Source organism: Hypanus sabinus, chromosome 6 (assembly GCF_030144855.1).
Source record: "Hypanus sabinus isolate sHypSab1 chromosome 6, sHypSab1.hap1, whole genome shotgun sequence".
Lineage (NCBI taxonomy): Eukaryota > Metazoa > Chordata > Chondrichthyes > Myliobatiformes > Dasyatidae > Hypanus > Hypanus sabinus.
Genome location: NC_082711.1, coordinates 512900 through 533606, shown reverse-complemented (window position 1 = coordinate 533606; position 20707 = coordinate 512900). Strand labels below are relative to the sequence as shown.

Below are 20707 nucleotides of genomic sequence, written 5' to 3'. Positions count from 1 at the left end.
AACATCTTCCTCTCATGACCAGACTATGTAACAGTTTCTTCCCCCAAGCTGTCAGTCTCCTCAATACCCAGAGCCTAGACTGACACCTGCCCTATTGTCCTGTTTATTATTTATTGTAATGCCTGTACTGTTTTGTGCACTTTATGCAGTCCTGGGTAGGTCTGTAGTCTAGTGTAGTTGTTTCTCTCTGTGTTGTTTTTTACATAGTTCAGTCTAGTTTTTGTACTGTGTCATGTAACATCATGGTCCTGAAAAACATTGTCTCATTTTTACTATGTACTGTACCAGCAGTTATGGTTGAAATGACAATAAAAGTAACTTGACTTGATCTTCTGAATCTATGTCACATTTTTCTACTGATTTGATCCATTCTTTACTAGTAGAGCCACACCACCCCCTCTGCCTACCTTCCTGTCTCTCTGATACAACATGTAACCTTGGACATTCAGCTACCAACTATAACCATCCTTCAGCCACAATTCAGTGATGGCCACAACATTGTACCTGGCAATCTTTAGTCGTGCAGCAAGATCATCCACCTTATTTCGTACACTCTGCGCATTGAGGTACAACATCTTGAGTACCGTATTTGCTACCCTTTTTAATACTGCATTTCTAATGTACTGATACTCACCCTGTTGGCTGTGACTGTGTCCCATCACCTACCTACCCTTCCTGACAGTCTGACTGCATACTATCTTTACTTTTTTACCATCTGTCCTATCCTGATTCCCATCACTCCAGTTCCCACACCCTCCTCCCCACATTTTACCTGTTTTGGCCCATATCCTCTAAACCAGGGGCCCCTTGCTTAATGGTATTGGTGCATGACATAGAAAAGGTTGGGATCCTCTGCTTTAAACCTTTCCTATCCAAGTATCTGTCCAAGTGCCTTTTAAATTTCCTATCCATGTACCTGTCCAAGTGCCTTTTAAATGCTGTTGCTGGATCTGTCTCAACTGCTTCCTCTCACAGATTGTTCCGTATATGGAATAATGTCCTAGCCTGGCCAACCTCTCTCTATAGCTCAGGCCCTCCAGTCCTGGCAGCATCCTCGTAAATCTTTTCTGCTTTCTTTCCATTTTAACCATGTATTTCTTATAGCAGGGTGACCAAAACCGAACACAAATATGCCAAGTGCCGTGTCCCCAACATCTTGTACAACTGCCACATAACATCCCAATATCTACAGTGTATTCAGTGCAATAACTGATGAAGACCAGTATGCCAAATGCTTTCTTCACCACTGTAGTTCAGAGGCATACGACATCCTTGCCTTATTTAGTCAGGGCATAGAACATTAACAGGAATGTTATGCTCCAACTTTATAAGGTATCGTTTGGCCACTGCTGGAGTACTGTGTACAGTTCTGGTGGCCACATGATAAGATATGACATTACTGGAGAGGGTGCAGAGGGGGTGCTGCCTGGAATGTTGTATTTAGTTCTGGGGAGTGACTGGCTTATGGAGAAGGCCAAGAGGGACCTAACTAAAATAAAATGATTGAAAACAGAAGATAGAGCAGATAGAAGCTGAGACATGTAAAGCTAGAGTGCAGAACAGAGAACAATAGAACTCAGAAACAGGCCTTTCAGCCCACAATGTTGTGCTGAACCATTGTTAATCTGTTATGCTGCAAGTTCAATTGGCTGATTTATTGGATGCCAGCTGGGGTGGATGGAGGGGCTACATCCTTGGTCAAAGTGAGACCCAGGCCTGAAGCCATGGTGTCACCTGTATGCAGCCACCCAGAGTGAGGGGGAGAAGCCGTTGTGCTTCACTGGGGTGCGCCTTGGGATGGTGTCCAGAACAGGGTCAGAGCTGCCCTCCCGGGGTTTGCTCGGCAGAAGTCAAGCACTGATGAGGCCAGCTGCAGATTTTTTGGTGGCACTGCAGGGTCACTTGCTTTTCAGCCTCCAGAGTGAGGCGTCCAAACTATTGGGCTCTATTTGCGGCGGCCTAGCACAGTTGTGGTGACTGAAGATTTAAAATGGACTGAGGTGTTTGGACTATATACATATATTTTTGTTTTGTTTATGTGAGGACTGAGCTTCAAATCCATGGATACACTTAGTGAGAATCGGGCACTGGGACAAGGACTGGGCCTCAAAGCCATGATGTCACCGAGTGGGAGTTGGGGGCCAGTTGACAGATGATACTAGTGGACTGAGAGGCATATTCTGCATTGTATTTTTACTGATATTCTATATGGGTTTTTTGACTTGTATGCATCAAGCTGTGGCGTTGTGGAGTGGAAGGAGGTGAGCCTTGGGACTCTCGTTACATGATTGTGATCTTGTGTGTGTCTGTGGGTAATGTACATTGCACCTTTACCCTGTAGTAACTGCAAACACGAGGAAATCTGCAGATGCTGGAAATTCAAGCAACACACACAAAATGCTGGTGGAACGCAGCAGGCCAGGCAGCATCTATAGGGAGAAGCACTGTTGACGTTGTGGGCCAAGACCCTTCGTCAGGACCCATGGTGAATGTGTTCCACCAGCATTTTGTGTGTGTTTCCTGTAGTAACTGTCTCTTTTGGCTGTATTCATGAGTATTCAGATGTGGTTAAATGACAATTAAACTTGAATTCATGTAAGACACCGAATTACATAAATTCCTTCCAAATCTTAAAATCCAAATCCAAATCCAAATCTTTCCATTCTCTGCACAGTCTGAGAGTCTAAGACTTTCTACTACATCCTTCGTGAATCCTGCTGTAAATAACTCATCTACTTCCGCACATGAAAGTTCAAAAATTCAAAGTAAGTTTATTTTTGAAGTCCTTATACGTCACCATACACAGCTCTGAGATCCACTTTCTTGCAGGCAATCATTGTAAACACAAGAAACACAATGGAAGCAGTGAAAGGCTGCACCTAACAGGACAGGCAAATAATCAATGAGGAAAAAAATAACTGTGCAAATACAAAGAAAAGAAAAAAGAATTTATAATAATTTTATAAATAATCAATAAATATCAAGAACACCAGATGATAAGGTCCTTGAGAGTCCATTGGTTTTGGGAGCAGTCAGTGATGGGGCAGTGATGTTGAGTGAAGTTTTCCCCTGTGGTTCAAAAGTCTGATGGCTGAGGGTAATAACTGTTCCTGAACTAGGTGGTGTGAGTCCTGGGGCTTCTGTTCTGCCTTCCTGATGGCAGTAGTGAGAAGAGCAAATTTATGGATGACGCCAAATTTGCTTGTGTAGTGGACAGTGAGGAAGCCTATCAGAGCTTACAGCAGGATCTGGACCTGCTGGAAAAATGGTTTGAGAAATAGCAGATGGAATTTAATTCAGACAAGTGTGAGGTGCAGTACTTGGGGGGACCAACCAAGGTAGGTCTTGCACAGTGAACAGTAGGGCACTGAGGGGAGCAGTAGAACAAGGGTTCTAGGAACACAGATCCATAATTTATAGAAAGCAGCAAAATTTATTTTTTCAAATTTATTGAAAATAGATAAGGGGGAAAAGAAAGATTTTGGCATATTGGCCTTAGTAGATCAAAGTATTGAGTACAGGAGATAGGATGTTATGTTGAGTTATGTTATGTTATGACTAGTGGAGTGCTGCAGGGATCTGTCCTGGGACCCCTGCTATTTGTGAATTTTATAAATAACCTGGATGTAGAGGCAGAAGGATGGGTAAGTTTGCAGATGACATGAAGATTGGAGGAGTTGTGGATGGAGCTGTAGGTGGTCGAAGGTTACAAGAGGATGTAGACAGGCTGCAGAGTTGGGCTGAAAAATGGCAGATGGAGTTCAATCCGGACAAGTGTGAGGTGATGCATTTTGGAAGGACTAACCAGAAGACTGAGTACAGGATTACTGGTCAGTTACTTAAGAGTGTGGATGAACAAAGGGACGTTGGGGTTCAAATCCATACATCCCTCAAGGTCACTGTACAGGTTGATAGGGTAGTTAAGAAGGCCTATAGGATGCTTGGCTTCATTAATAGGGGGATTGAGTTCACGAGTGGAGTGGTCATGTAGCAACTCTCCAAATCTCCGGTGAGACCACACTTAAGAGTATTGTGTTCAGTTCTGGTCACCTCATTATAGGAAGGATGTGGAAGCTATGGAGAGGGTACACAGGAGATTTACCAGGCTGTTGCCTGGATTGGAGAACAAGTTATATGAAGCAGGGTTAGCAGAGCTGGGACTTTTCTCTTTGGAGCGTAGAAGAATGAGAGGGGACTTGATAGAGGTCTACAATATTATGAGAGGCATAGATAGGGTGGATAGTCAGTATCTGTTTCCCAGGGCACCAATAGCAAACACCAGAGGGCATATGTACAAAATTAAGGGAGGGTAGTTTAGGGGAGACATCAGCTTTTTTACACAGAGGGTTGTGAGTGCCTGGAATGACTTGCCAGGGATGGTGGTGGAGGCTAAAACATTAGAAGTATTTAAGAGCCTCTTGGACAGGCACATGGATGAAAGAAAAATGGAAGGTTATGGGGTAGTGTGGGTTTAGTACTTTTTTTAAAGGATTATATGGGTCGACACAACATGGAGGGCTGAAGGGCCTGTACTGTGCTGTAGTGTTCTATGGTTCTATGAAGTTGTATGAGATATTGGTCAGCCCTGATTTAAAGCATTGTGTGCAGTTTTGGTCACTGTCTTACAAGAAAGATGTAAAGGGTTGAAAGAGTACAGAGAAAATTTTGATGGATGTTGCCGGGACTAGAAGATCTGAGTAAAAAGCAAACATTGAATAGGTTAGGACTATATTCATTGGAATGTATAAGAATGAGACATTTGATAGAGGTTTACAAAATTATGAGAGGTATATATAGGGTAAATGCAAGCAGACTTTTTCCACTGAGTTTGGGTGAGACGATAACTAGAGATCATGGATTAAGGATGAAAGCTGAAAATTTTGAGGAGAAATTTCTTCACTCAGAGGGTCATAGAAACATAGAAAACCTACAGTACAATATCAGGCTCTTTGGTCCACAAAGCTGTGCCAAACATGTCCTTACCTTAGAAATTACCTAAGGTTAACCATTAATCCAATATTTTTCTGAGCTCCATGTACCTATTCAGGAGTCTCTTTAAAAAGTCCTATCGTATCTGCCTCCACCACCATTGCTGGCAGCCCATTCCACACACTCACCACTCTCTGAGTGACCCCTTATCCCTGACATCTCCTCTGTACCTACTTTCAAGCACCTTTAAACTGTGCCCTCTTGGGATAGTCATTCCAGCCCTGGGAAAAAGCCTCTGACTATGCACACGATCAATGTCTCCCATCATCTTATACACCTCTATCAGGTCATCTTTCAACCTCCTTCACTCCAAGGAGAAAAGGCCGAGTTCACTCAAACTACTCTCATAAGGTATGCTCCCCAATCTAGGAAATATCCTTGTAAGTCTCCTATGCACCCTTTCTATGGTTTCCACATCCTTCCTGTAGTGAGACAACCAGACACACTTCCTGTAGTGAGGGGACATTGTGGATCCAGAACTGGCTGGCCCACAGAAGGCAAAGAGTGGCAGATGGAGTTCAACCTAGGTAAGTGTGAAGTGGTTCATTTTGGTAGGTCAAATATGATGGCAGAATATAGTATTAATGTTAAGACTCTTGGCAGTGTGGGGGATCAGAGGGATATTGGAGTCCGAGTCCTAAGGATGCTCAAAGCAGCTGCGCAGGTTGATTCTGTGGTTAAGAAGGCGTATGGTGTATTGGGCTTCATTAATCATGGAGTTGAATTTAGGAGCCGAGAGGTAATGTTGCAGCTATTTAGGACCCTGGTCAGACCCCACTTGGAGTACTGTGCTTAGTTCTGGTCGCCTCACGACAGGAGGGATGTGGAACCATAGAAAGGGTGCAGAGGAGATTTATAAGGATGTTGTCTGGATTGGGGAGCATGCCTTATGAGAATAGGTTGAGTGAACTTGTCCTTTTCTCCTTGGAGCAACAGAGGATGAGAGGTGACCTGGTAGAGGTGTATAAGAGGTTGAGAGGTGTTGATCATGTGGATAGTCAGATGTTTTTTCCCAGGGCTGAAATGGTTCCCACAAGAGAACACTGGTTTAGAACCATAGAAAGTTATAGCACAGTACAGGCGCTTCAGCCCTCCATGTTGTGCCGACCCATATAATCCTCAAGAAAAAAAGTACTAAACCCACACTACCCCATAACCCTCCATTTTTCTTTCATCCATGTGCCTGTCCAAGAGGCTCTTAAATACCCCTAATATTTTAGCCATTGCCACCATCCCTGGCAAGTCATTCCAGGCACTCACAAACTGATGTCTCCCCTAAACTTCCCTCCCTTAATTTTGTACATATGCCCTCTGGTGTTTGCTATTGGTGCCCTGAGATACAGGTACTGACTACCCACCCTATGCCTCTCATAATCTTGTAGACCTCTATCAAGTCCCCTCCCATTCTTGTATGCTCCGAAGAGCTGGGGAGTAGGTACAGAGGAGATATCAGGGGTAAGTTTTTCACTCGGAGAGTAGTGAGTGTGTTGAACGGGCTGCCAGCGAAGGTGGTGGAGGCGGATACGATAAGGTATTTTAGGAGTCTTTTGGATAGGTACTTAGCAAAATAGAAGGCTATAGGTAAGCCTAGTAATTTCTAAGGTAGGGACATGTTCAGCACAACCTTGTGGGCAGAAGGGCCTGTATTGTGCTGTAGATTTTCTACGTTTCTATCTGTAAACCAACCTGGAGTCCACGGATCCCTTTGGTTACTACACTCCACTGCACATTTAGCGCAGTTCTAAGGAAGTAGAGTTGCTATCATGCTTTCTTTGTAATGGCACTTACATGCTGTGCCCAGGAGAGATCCTCCAAAATGATCTCACCAATATAGCGGCCAATCCTCTTCACCACTGATCCTCTGAGGAGGACTGGCAGATGGTACTCCAGTTTTCTCCTCCTGAAATTTATAACCATCTCCTTGGTCTTGTTGACGTTAAGTAAGAAGTTGTTGTTGCCTCACCACTAATCCAAATTTTCAGTTTCTCTCTTGTATGCTGATTTGTTATCTCCTTTGATTCGGCCAATGATAGTGTTGTTGTCGGCAGACTTGAAGGTGGAATTGGAGCTGTGCGTAGTCACAGAGTCAAAAGTGTGAGGAGAGCAGAGCAGGGGGCTAAGCACACACCCTTATGGTGCACCTGTGCTGACGGAGATTGGGGAGGAGATGTTGCTAAAACAAAATGACTGGTGTCTGCAAGTGATGAAATTGAAGATCCAATTGCACAGGGAAGTATTGAGCCAAGGTCTTAAATGCTATTGATTAGTTTTGAGGGGATGATAATATTGAGAGGGGTTGAGAGGTATAATAAATCAGCCACGATGGAATGGTGCATCAGACTGAAAAGGCTTAGTGGCCTAATTCTGCACCTATGTCTTGTGGTTTTATTGAATGCAGAGCTGTAGTCAATGAACAGCATCCTGGTGTATGCATCTTTGGTGACCAAATGTTCCTGGATTGAGTGAAGAGCTAATGAAGCCCCATTTGCCGTGAACCTGTTATGCTGGTAGGCAAATTGGAGTGGATCCAAGTCACTTCTCAGGCAGGAGCTGGTATGTTTCATCACCATCCTCTCAAAACACTTCATCACTGTGATATAAGTGTTACGGGGCAATAGTCATTGAGGCAGGTTACCATTTTCTTCTTAGGAACTGATATAATTGATGCCTACTTGAAGCAGGTGGGTACCTCAGACTGCGGAAATGAGAGGTTAAGGTACCCAGAGAACACTCCAGCCAGTTAATCAGCACAGGACCCTGGTCATTCCCCACTTGGAGTACTGTGTTTAGTTCTGGTCACCTCACCACAGGAAGGATGTGGAAACCATAGAAGGGGTGCAGAGGAAATTTACAAGGATGTTGCCTGGATTGGGGAACACGCCTTACAAGAATAAGCTGTGAACTTGGCCTTTTCTTCTTGGAGCGACGGAGGATGAGAGGTGACTGATCGAGGTGTATAAGATGATGAGAGGCATTGATCATGTGGATAGTCAGAGGCTTTTTCACAGGGCTGGAATGGCTACCATGAGAGGGCACTGTTTTAAGGTGATTGGAAGTAGGTACAGGTCAGGGGTAAGTTTTTTATATAGAGAGTGGTGAGTGTGTAGAATGGGCTGCTGGCGATGCTGGTGGAGGCAGATACGATAGGGTCTTTTAAGAGACTTTTGGAAAGGTACATGGAGCTTTGAAAAATAGAGGACTATGGATAACCCTAGGTAATTTCTAAGTTACATGTTTGGCACAGCACTGTGGGCCAAAGGGCTGTAATTTTTCTATGTTTCTATGTATTTTAGATCTTTAGTACTCGATGTGATATCCTGTCTGGAGTTTGAATGCTTTTCATGGGTTTATCCTCCTGAAGGATCACATCGGCCTCAAGAGACTGAAATCACACAGTCGTTAGCAACTGGGAAGTTTGTTAAGGTGCCTCCATGTTTTATTGGTCAAAATGAGCATAAAAGGCATTGAGCTCATGTGAGAACGAAGCCTTGTTGTTATGCTTGGTTTAACTTTGTAGGAGGTGATAGCATTCAAGCCCTACCACAGCTGTGGAACATCCTTCAGTGATTCAAGTGTTCAAATGTAGTCCAGAATTGAACTCTCTGCATTGTCCCTAAGTGAACCTATACTTCTTCTTCCTCTTGTAGGACTCTTGTTTCTTGTTCCTGATATATATACAGTTGGAGATTAGTGAGTTGTAGGCATGCAATGTTGGGATTCTCTTCAAGAGAACTAGAGTATAAATGCAAAGGTGTAATGCTAAGGCTTTATTGTGATTGCTAGCATTGGAAAGGGTCCAGGGTAGTTTATAAAAATGATTCCAACAAGGAAAATGTTAACCTATGAAGAGAATTTAATGGCTCTGGTCCAGTACTTTGCTGGAGTTTAGAAGAATGAATGGGGAATTTCATTGAAACCTATTAAATATTGAAAGGCCTGAACAGAGTGGATGTGGCGAGGATGTTCCTTATAGTGGGGGAGTCTAGGACCAGAGTGCACAGTCTCAGAATAAAAGGATGTCTCTTTAGAACAGAGATGAGGAGAAATGTCTTTGGAATTCATTGCCACAGATGGTTGCGGTGACCAAGTCATTCAGTATATTTAAAGTACAGGTTGATAGCTTCTTGATTGGTTAGGGCACCAAAGGTTACGGTGAGAAGGTAGGAGAATGGGGTTGAGAGGGATAATATATCAGCCATGATAGAATGGTGGAGTAGACACAATGGGTTGGTTGGCCAAATTCTGGTATTATGTTGGTGCTGAAAGTGTGGTGACACTTGTGGGTTGTCCAAGTAATACTCGTTGAATTAATTTAACACAAATGAATTTAAAAACAGCAAGAAGGGAGGCCTGAGAAGGCCTTGGCGAGTAAGGTAAAGGAAAACCCCAAGGCATTTTTCAGTTATGTGAAGAACAAAAGGATGATAGGAGTGAAGGTAGAACCGATTAGAGATAAAGGTGGGTATATGTGCCTGGAGGCTGTGGAAGTGAGCGAGCTCCTCAATGAATACTTCTCTTCGGTATTCACCACTGAGAGGGAACTTGATGACAGTGAGGACAATATGAGTGAGTTTGATGTTCTAGAGCATGTTGATATTAAGGGAGAGGAGGTGTTGGAGTTGTTAAAATACATTAAGACAGCTAAGTCCCCAGGGCCTGATGGAATATTCCCCAGGCTGCTCCACGAGGTGAGGGAAGAGGTTGCTGAGCCTCTGGCTTGGATCTTCATGTTCTCGTTGTCCACAGGAATGGTACCAGAGGATTGGAGGGAGGCGAATGTTGTCCCCTTGTTCAAAAAAGGTGGTAGGAATAGTCCAGGTAATTATAGGCCAGTGAGCCTTACGTCTGTGGTGGGAAAGCTGTTGGAAAAGATTCTTAGAGATAGGATCTATGGGCATTTAGAGAATCATGGTCTGATCAGGGACAGTCAGCATGGCTTTGTGAAGGGAAGATTGTGTCTAACAAGCCTGATAGAGTTCTTTGAGGAGGTGACCAGGCATATAGATGAGGGTAGTGCAGTGGATGTGATCTACATGGATTTTAGTAAGGCATTTGACAAGGTTCCACATGGTAGGCTTATTCAGAAAGTCAGAAGGCATGGAATCCAGGGAAGTTTGGCCAGGTGGATTCAGAACTGGCTTGCCTACAGAAGGCAGAGGGTCGTGGTGGAGGGAGTACATTCAGATTGGAGGGTTGTGACTAGTGGTGTCCCACAAGGATCTGTTCTGGGACCTCTATTTTTCATGATTTTTTATTAATGACCTGGATGAGGGGGTAGAAGGGTGGGTTGGCAAGTTCGCAGACAACACAAAGGTTAGTGTAGAGGATTGTTGAAGATTGTAGAGAGACACTGATAGGATGCAGAAGTGGGCTGAGAAGAGACAGATGGAGTTCAAATCGGAGAGTTGTGAGGTGGTACACTTTGGAAGGACAAACTTCAAGGCAGAGTACAAAGTAAATGGCAGGATACTTGGTAGTTTGGAGCAGCAGAGGGATCTGGGGGTACCTGTCCACAGATCCCTGAAAGTTACCTCACAGGTAGATAGAGTAGTTAAGAAGGCTTATGGGGTGTTAGCTTTCATAAGTTGAGGGAAAGAGTTTAAGAATCGCAAGGTAATGATGCAGCTCTATAAAACTCCGGTTAGGCCACACTTGGAGTACTGTGTCCAGTTCTGGTCGCCTCACTATAGGAAGGATGTAGAAGCATTGGAAAGGGTACAGAGGAGATTTACCAGGATGCTGCCTGGTTTAGAGAGTATGCTTTATGATCAGAGATTAAGGGAGTTAGGGCTTTACTCTTTGGAGAGAATGAGGATGAAAGGAGACATGATAGAGGTATACAAGATATTAAGAGGAATAGATACAGTGGACAGCTAGCACCTCTTCCCCAGGGCACCACTGCTCAGTACAAGAGGATATGGCTTTAAGGTAAGGGATGGGAAGTTCAAGGGGGATATTAGAGGAAGATTTTTCACTCAGAGTGGTTGGTGCATGGAGTGCACTGCTTGAGACAGTGGTGCAGATACACTCTTGAAATTTAAGAGACCTCTAGACAGATATATGGAGGAACTTAAGGTGGGGGGTTATATGGGAGGCAGTGTTTAAGTGTCGGCGCAACATTGTGGGCCGAAGAGCCTGTAGTGTGCTGTACTATTCTATGTTCTATGTCCAAATGAAGCATTTCACTGCATGTTTCAATGTATATTGACAAGTAAAACTAACCTTTCTTTTCAAAGAGGGGTAATGAGAAATAACAGGCAGACGGTCACATGGAGTTGTGTAAGTCACAGAGGGTACACTTAGAATACTGTGTAACAGTTTTGATCAGCCTTTTGCAGAAAGGATGTGGTTAAACTGGAAAGAGTGCAGAAAATATTTACGAGGATCTTGCCAGGACCAGTAGGCCTGAGTTATAGGGAGAGTTTTGCCAGGCTAAGCCTGTATTTCTGGGAATGTAGGAGACTGAGGAATGAGCTTACAGAAATGTGGAACATTATGAGAGGTGTAGATAAGCTGGACGGTAACAATCTTTCCCCCAGGGTAGTGTAGACTAAAAATAAATAGCATAGATTTCAGGTGAATGGGGAAAGAAAGGTGCCTAAGCAAAACTTTTTCCTTGAATGTGGAGAGTATATGGTTTGAGCTGCCAGAGGAAGTGGTTTTGGAAGGTGCAATGATAAATTTAAGATGCATGTAGATAGGTACATGGCGGGGTGGGGCTTGGAGGGATGTGGGACCAAGTTCAGGAAATCTGGACTCGCTGGCAGGGTTGAAGAGCCTGTATCCTGCTGAATTGCTTAGTACTCTGTTAAGATAATTTAAGGGTGTATAGATGTTATAGGGAAAAGAATAACCAGAGACCCTTGTTGTTTGTGATGTATACAAGTGACTTTGTGGATATGGGTGGCGAGATCAGGAGGACTGTCAGGTGACATGAAGATTGGTGGAAGGTTGTCTTTCCCCATTTTGGTGAAATGGGCTGAGAAATGGCCAGTAGAATTTAACTAGAGCAACACACACATGTTGGAGGAACTCAACAGGTTAGGCAGCATCCATGGAAATGAATAAGCAGTTGATGCTTTAGATTGAGACCCTTTATCAGGACTGGAAAGGAAGTGGCAAGATGCCATAATAAGATGGAGGGAGGAGAAAGAGGACAAGCTGGAAGGTGATAAGTGAAGCCAGGTGGGTGGGAAGGGTTGAAGTGTTGGAGGGCCAGAGATCACAGAGGGGAAGCAGTGAGATAGAATATCTTTAGGGCAGACATATTGTAAAGGGACTTCAGCAAATCCTAAACCCACCAGGTTCTGCAGATACTGGCAATCCAGATCACAGTAGTGGTTAGGTTTCCTCTGGGTATTCTGTTTTCGTCCCATGTTTCAAAGACGTACTAGTGAGTAAATTGTGGGCATGTTATGTTGGCACCAGAGGAATACTGAAATATGCAAGCTGCCCCCAAAACATCTTCAAACTGTGTTGGTCATTGACACAAACAATGCATTTCACTGTATGTTTGGATGTACGTGTGAAAAATAAGACTAATCTTTAACTTTTAACATAATTGTGCACAATCTGAGCCCACGGCTTGTAGCTCGTTCTAGTAAACAATGGGGAATTCCCTGTAAACATTGGGACAGTCCCCCTAAACAAGGGGGAAACAGCAGGGAAGTCACTATAAACACTGGGAAAGTCCCTGGAAACGCTAGGAAAAACAACTTTAAACACTGGGGAAGCATCGGGGAATTCCCAGTAAACACTGGGTAACCACTGGAGAATTCCCAGTAAACACTGGGGAAGTCCCTGTAACACTGGGGAAACATTGGGGAAGTAGCTGTAAACACTGGGGAAACATTGAGCAAGTCCCTGTAAGCATTGGGAAAACACTGGTGAGGTCCCTGTAGACACTGGGGAAACACTGGAGAAGTCCCTGTAGACACTGGGCAAACACTGGGGAAGTCCCCCACTGGGCAAACATTGTGGAACTTCCTGCAGACACTGGGGATTTCCCTGGAAGTCCCCATAAACACTGGGGATACATTGGGGAATTTATAGAACATAGAATAGTACAGCACAGTACAGGTCCTTTGGCCCACAATGTTATACTGACCCTTAAACCCTGCCTCCCATATAACCCCCCACCTTAAATTCCTCCATATACCTGTCTAGTAGTCTCTTAAACTTCACTAGTGTATCTGCCTCCACCACTGACTCAGGCAGTGCATTCCACGCACCAACCACTCTCAGACTAAAAAACCTTCCTCTAATATCCCCCTTGAACTTACCACCTTAAAGCCATGTCCTCTTGTATTGAGCAGTGGTGCCTTGGGGAAGAGGCACTGGCTGTCCACTCTGTCTATTCCTCTTAATATTTTGTATACCTCTATCATGTCTCCTCTTCATCCTTTTCTCTCCAAAGAGTAAAGCCATAGCTCCCTTAATCTCAGATCATAGTACATATTCTCTAAATCAGGCAGCACCCTGGTAAATCTCCTTTATACCCTTTCCAATACTTCCACATCCTTCCAATAGTGAGGCTACCAGAATGGGACACAGTACTCCAAGTGTGGCCTAACCAGAGTTTTATAGAGCTGCATCATTACCTTGTGGTTTCCCTCAACTTGAATCTAACACCCCATAAGCTTTCTTAACTACCCTATCTACCTGTGAGGTAACTTTCAGGGTTCTGTGGACATGTACCCCCAGATCCCTCTGCTCCTCCACACTACCAAGTATCCTGCCATTTACTTTGTTCTCTGCCTTGGAGTTTGTCCTTCCAAAATGTACTAACTCACACCTCTCCAGTTTGAAATCCACCTGCCTCTTCTCAGCCCACTTCTGCATCCTATCAGTGTCTCTCTACAATCTTCAACAATCCTCTACACTATCCACAACATCACCAACCTTTGTGTCGTCTGCGAACTTGCCAACCCACCCTTCTACCCCCACATCCAGGTCGTTAATAAAAATCATGGAAAGTAGAGGTCCCAGAACTGATCCTTGTGGCACACCACTAGTCACAACCCTCCAATCTGAATGTACACCCTCCACCATGACCTTCTGCTTTCTGCAGGCAAGCCAGTTCTGAATCTACCTGGCCAAACTTCCCTGGATTCCATGCCTTCTGACTTCCTGAATAAGCCTACCGTGTGGTACCTTGTCAAATGGCTTACTAAAATCCATGTAGGTCACATCCACTGCACTACCCTCATCTATATGCCTGGTCACCTCCTCAAAGAACTTTATCAGGCTTGTTAGACATGATCTGCCCTCCACAAAGCCATGCTGACTGTTCCTGATCAGACCATGATTCTCTAAATGCCCATAGATCCTATTTCTAAGAATCTTTTCCAACAGCTTTCCCACCAGAGACACTGGTCTATAATTACCCGGACTATCCCTACTACCTTTTTTGAACAAGGGGACATCATTCGCCTCCCTCCAAACCTCTGGTTCCATTCCCGTGGGCAACGAGGACATACAGGTCCTAGCTAGAGGCTCAGCAATTTCTTCCCTCGCCTCGTGGAGCAGCCTGGGGCCTATTCTGTCAGTCCCTGGGGACTTAACCGACTTAATGTATTTTAACAACTCCAACACCTCCTCTCCCTTAAAATCAGCATGCTCCAGAACATCAAACTCACTCATGTTGTCCTCACCTTCATCAAGTTCCCTCTCACTGGTGAATACTGAAGAGAAGTATTCATTGAGGACCTCACTCACTTCCACAGCCTCCAGGCAGATATACCCACCTTTATCTCTAATCAGTCCTACCTTCACTCCTATCATTCTTTTGTTCTCTACATAATTGAAGAATGCCTTGGGGTTTTTCTTTACCCTACTTGCCAAGGCCTTCTCATGCCCCCTTCTTGCTCTCCTCAGCCCCCTCTTAAGCTTCTTTCTTGCTACCCTAAATTCCTCAATAGACCCATCTGATCCTTGCTTCCTAAACCTCATGTATGCTGACAGAGTGGTCAAATGCTCAAAGTAGGTGTGCAGGTTGTCTCTGTGGTTAAGAAGGCATATGGTGTATTGGGCTTCATCAATCATGGAATTGAATTTAGGAGCCGAGAGATAATGTTGCAGCTATATAGGACCCTGGTCAGACCCCACTTGGAGTACTGTGCTCAGTTCTAGTCATCTCACTACAGGAAGGATGTGGAAACCATAAAAAGGGTGCAGAGGAGATGTACAAGGATGTTGCCTGCATTGGGGAGCATGCCTTATGAGGATAGATTGAGTGAACTCGGCCTTTTCTTCTTCAAGTGACGGAGGATGAGAGGTGACCTGGTAGAGGTGTATAAGATGATGAGAGGCATTGATCGTGTGGATATTCAGAGGCTTTTTCCCAGGGCTGAAATGGTTGCCATAAGAGGACACAGGTTTAAGGTGCTGGGGATATAGGTACAGAGGAGATGTCAGGGGTAAGTTTTTTACTCGGAGAGTGTTGAGTGCATGGAATGGGCTCCCGGTAATAGTGGTGGAGGCGGATATGATATGGTCTTTTAAGAGACTTTTGGATAGGTACATGGAGCTTAGAAAAATAGAGGGCTATGGGTAAGCCTAGTAATTTCTAAGGTAGGGACATGTTCAGCACAACTTTGTGGGCCGAAGGGCATGTATTGTCTTTTAGGTTTTCTATGTTTCTATTGCTGGCCTTCGTTAGTCAGGGCATTTAGTATAGGAATTGGGAAATTGTGTTGTAGTTGTATAAAATATTGGTGAGGCTACACTTGGAGTATTGTATACAGTTTTGGTAGCTCTGTTATAGGAAGGACATTATTAAAGCAGAAAGAGTGCAGAAAAGATTTACCAGGATGTTGCCTGGACTCGGGCATATTAGCAACATTTAAAAGCATTCTAGGTAAGTATATTGATTGGAGAGGTTTAGAGGGCTGTTGGCCAATTGCAGGCAGATAGAAGGAACTCACTGGGCAACACAACAAGAATAGATTAAGGGGCTTGTTACTGAATGTTGTTCTGATTAAAGTTCAAATTTGGTCTGTTGTACTGGTAGTTAATCCATGTTTGTTCGCACGGCTAACCACCGCTGGGCAATGTTTGAGTTATCATGTTACAATAAAAGCTCTTGTATTGGTCCATGGACACGTTGGGCTGAATGCAGGAAATTGAGACCAGTTGAGTGGATACTGTGGTTTGCATGGACTGATGGGCCAAAAGGCCTATATTGTACTATTTTTCTGTATGACACTACCTGTTTGACTGGAGCTAAGCAGTGAGGCTCAGGTGTCTGTCTTAGCTCCGTTGCTGACTGGATATTTATATCCAGACTGATTCACAGATGTGGTTAACCTATCTCGGACCCACAGCATTCATCCCGGAGTCAGTTCTGAGGGTAGGGGAGGGTGGTATCTCAGCAGGGTCATCGGCTCTGCACTCCACTCTCCATCCCTTCCCTTCGGCTGCACTACCCACACAGTTCCCACTCATCTCCCTCCACCCTCTCTTTCTCCATTCCAACTCAGGAGACAGTGAGGGAAGGAAGAAATCTCAACAGGGTCATCTGTTTCTGACACACTGCACCCAGTCTCTGTCCACACATTAAATCAACTGCATCCTGTTCTTCCATCCCACCTGTCTGTCTCAGAGGCTTTCTCTGTTTCTGTCCCTCTCTTTGTCTATACTGTTCTCTCTTCCTGTCTGTCTTATCTTTCTGTCTCCCCCTCACTCTCTATATTGCTCCGTCTCCCTCTTGCTCTGTCTTCCTTACGCCCCCTTCCCTCTCGTGTCCCCCCTGAGCTCCCCCCCTTGCCCCCCCTTGCATCCTCTCTGTCTCTCTTGCTCTGTGTGAGTGTCTGTCTGTCTGTCTGTCTCTCTCTCTCTCTCTCTTTCTTTCCCTCTCTCTCTCCTTTCTTTCCCTCTCTCTCCTCTTTCTTTCCCTCTCTCTCTCTCTCTCTCTCTCTCTCTCTCTCTCTCTCATCGTCAGTCTATCCCACTCCCTCCCTCTACCCCCTATTCATCATGCCAGGGAGATTAGACCGGGGAGGGGTCAGTTAGTGCAGTGATTGGCTGAGGGCTGTGCTGATGCTGCAGGGTTGCAGTGTAAGTCGGGTTGTGCAGCAAAGCAGCGCTGGGACACAGTGTTTCCTCCCTGGCCCATGGACAGCTCCCGTGCTATCCAGCAGGAAATCAGCTCTCTCAAAGGTGTGTGTGTGTATGTCTGGGCCTTGGGCAAGGGTGCTGGTGTGTGTTGTGAAGGGATTGGAGAAGGTTCAGTGTGTGCAGGGGAGAGGATGTGGAGGGGGCAGTGCGATCTGAAGAGGCATGGGGGGGTCGTGATGTGTGGGCAGGGTGTCAGTAGGAGGAAGGGGAGGGGCAGTGTGGTAGGAGATGGTAGGGACAAGTAGGGGAAAGCAGGAGAGGAAGTGTGGTAGGGGTTGGGCAGGGCAGATTACGGATGGGTAGGGGACACAAAGTGGGGAGTGGACAGGTAAGGGAAGGGGGGAGAGGAAGTGTGGTAGGGGAGAGTAGGGACAGGTAGGGGACATAAAGGTGGTGCGGAGTGTACAGGTAGGGGAAGGGGTAGAGGGCAAGTAAGGGAGAGTAGGGACGGATAGGGACTCAAAGACGAAGTGGGGAGGGGTAGTGCGGTAGGGGATAGGTAGGGGACGATGGGGAGGGGTAGTGCAGTAGGGGACGCTGGGGAGGGGGAAAGGGGAGGGGAAGTGCAGTAGGGATGGTGGGGAGGGGTAGTGCGGTAGGGGATGGGTAGGGGACGATGGGGAGGGAAAGTACAGTAGGGACGGTGGGGAGGGGTAATGCAGTAGGGGACGGTGGGGAGGAGTAGTGTAGTAGGGATGGTGGAAGGGTAGTGCAGTAGGGGATGATGAGGAAGGGGAAAGGGGAGGGTAAGGGTAGGGGACAAAGGGAAAGGGGAGGGGAAGTGCAATAGGGATCGTGGGGAGGGGTATTGCGGTAGGGGATGGGTAGGGGACCATGGGGAGGGGAAGTGCAGTAGGAATGGTGGGGAGGGATAGTGCGATAGGGGATAGGTAGGGGATGATGGGGAGGGGTAGTGCAGTAGGGGACGATGGGGAGGGGAAAGGGGAGGGGAAGTGCAGTAGGAATGGTGGGGAGGGATAGGGGACGATGGGGAGGGGTAGTGCAATAGGGGATAGGTAGGGGACGATGGGGAGGGGTAGTGCAGTAGGGGACGATGGGGAGGGGAAAGGGGAGGGGAAGTGCAGTAGGAATGGTGGGGAGGGATAGGGGACGATGGGGAGGGGTAGTGCAGTAGGGGACGATGGGGAGGGGAAAGGGGAGGGGAAGTGCAGTAGGAATGGTGGGGAGGGATAGTGCGATGGGGGACGATGGGGAGGGGTAGTGCAATTGGGGATGGGTCTTGCATGGTAAGGATAGGGAGGGGAAGGGGAGAGGACACTGGTAGGCACAGAGGTGGAGAGATCTGTCGGGAAAGGGAAGGAGAAAAATGAAGTTGGTGTGATGTAGGGGACGGGTTCTGCTGTAGTGCTGACACTGCACTGTTTTTGGACACAGCACCACCGACTGTACAAACCCCTCATTACTGCAAATAAGCTGCATTGCTGCAGCAGAAATGCACAGGGGGCTGCTGCGGCTGAGAGCTGGTGCTGCAGAGCAATCTGTCCTGAGAGGAGGGGAGAGTGGTGACAGGGCAGGGTGGGGGGAAAGGGCAGGTGTGGGGGTGGAGGAGAAAGGGCAGGCAGGGTGGGGGGAAAGGGCAGGTGTGGGGGTGGGGGGAAAGGGCAGGCAGGGTGGGGGGAAAGGGCAGGTGTGGGGGTGGGGGGAAAGGGCAGGTGGGGTGGGGGAGAAAGGGCGGGTGTGGGGGTGGAGGAGAAAGGGCAGGCAGGGTGGGGGGAAAGGGCAGGTGTGGGGGTGGGGGGAAAGGGCAGGTGGGGTGGGGGAGAAAGGGCGGGTGTGTAGGTGGGAGAAGAAGCTAACTGAACACGGATTCAGAGGTTGTGGCAGTAGGGTCCATCAATCCTGCGAGTGTGAGGGGACAGAGAGACGATCGATCCCAAGTGTGTTCGCTACCCCTGCCATTTGAGAACAACTTCTTCTGTGGGTCATATCTATTCTGCATTTTGTGAATTATTCCCACAAACTTCAGCCATCTCTGCTCTGCTGTTATCCTCCTCCAGTCCAGCTGGGCAAGCTCCTCTCTCATGCCTCTGTAATTCCCTTTATTCCATTGTGATACCTATACATGTGACATGTGCTTCTCCCTCTCAAATTGCAGCATGAACTCAATCGTATTATGAATCTAGCCTCCTTAGGGTTCCTTTACATTAAGCACCCTAATAAGATCTGGGTTATCATAAACCACCCAATCTCAAGATAGCCTTTTCTCTAAGTAGACTCAAGCACAAGTTGCTCTAAAAAGCTGTCTTGTAGGCATTCAACAAGTTCCCTCTCTTGCGTTCTGACACCAACCAACCTGATATTCCCAATCCCCTTGCATATTGAATTCTCTATTACAATTGTGTCTTTACCCTTAATATATGCCTTTTCCAGCTCCCAGGGATTCTTTTGATCAAGTGTTGTTAGCAGTGGGAAGGGGCAGTATATCCCAGGTGTGTGAGGAGCAGAGGGACTATCGATCCTGGTGGTGAGGGGAGAGTGAGACATTCGATCCCGGGTGTGTGAGGGGTCAGACAGAGGTGACCGATCCTGGGTGTGTGAGACAGGGAGATGACCAATCCCGGGTGTGTGAGACAGGGAGATGACTGATCCCGGGTGTGTGAGAGACAGGGAGATGACCGATCCCGGGTGTGTGAGGGAACAGACAGTGGTGATCGATCCTGGGTGTGTGAGAGACAGGGAGATGACCGATTCTGGGTGTGTGAGGGGACAGAGAGAAGTGATCGATCCCGGGTGTGTGAGGGGAAAGACAGTGGTGATCGATCCTGGGTGTGTGAGAGACAGGGAGATGACCGATTCTGGGTGTGTGAGGGGACAGAGAGAGGTGATCGATCCCGGGTGTGTGAGAGACAGGGAGATGATCGATCCCGGGTGTGTGAGGGACAGGGAAATGACCGAACCCAGGTGTGTGAGAGACAGGAAGATGATCAATTCCGAGTGTTGAGGGACAGGGATATGATCCAAATTGGGAGTGTGAGGGATAGGGAGATGACCGTTCCCAAGCATGTGAGGGAATGGAAAGATAATCCATATCAGGTGTGTGAGGGGATCCCGGATGTATGCAGGTACAGGGTGATGTTGATAGCGGGTGTATGAGGGGACAGAGAGACAATCAGTCCCAGGTGTGTGAGAGTCCTGGAGATGGGGACATGTTGGGAGAGGGAGAGAATGGTGGGTTCTTGGACACAAGGAGATGATGTAAGGGTTTTTTGGGAGTCAGAAGAAGGGAGCTTGTGTGGAGAATATTAGTGGGGTTGGAGGAGAATATTCACTGTCAACAATTTGACATTTTTCAATGGACTGATATTCTCAGTGGGTCCATGTGAAGTGAAATGCCAGAGACCATCTTGTTCCCCCACAAACCCCCAACTCTGCCCCCCAGTTTGTCCCATCACCCCAACTTGCCCTCCACCTTGCCCTCTCCCCACTACCAGCTCCCCCTCCCCTCCCCCCTGCTCCTTGCCCCATCCCCCTCCCCCTACCCCCTCCTATTTTGATGCAGTCCTCTGATCTTAGACTCCCCCACCATAGGATACATCCTCTCCATGCACTTTGTTGAGACCTTTAATAGTTGATAGGTTTC

General features: G+C 46.5%; 1 protein-coding gene across 2 annotated transcripts in view; it reads left to right on the top strand.

Moving 5' to 3' along the window:
- LOC132395227 (plectin-like) overlaps window positions 1–20707 on the top strand; it is a 430787-nt gene that overhangs the window by 83848 nt on the left and 326232 nt on the right. The window lies entirely within an intron of this gene.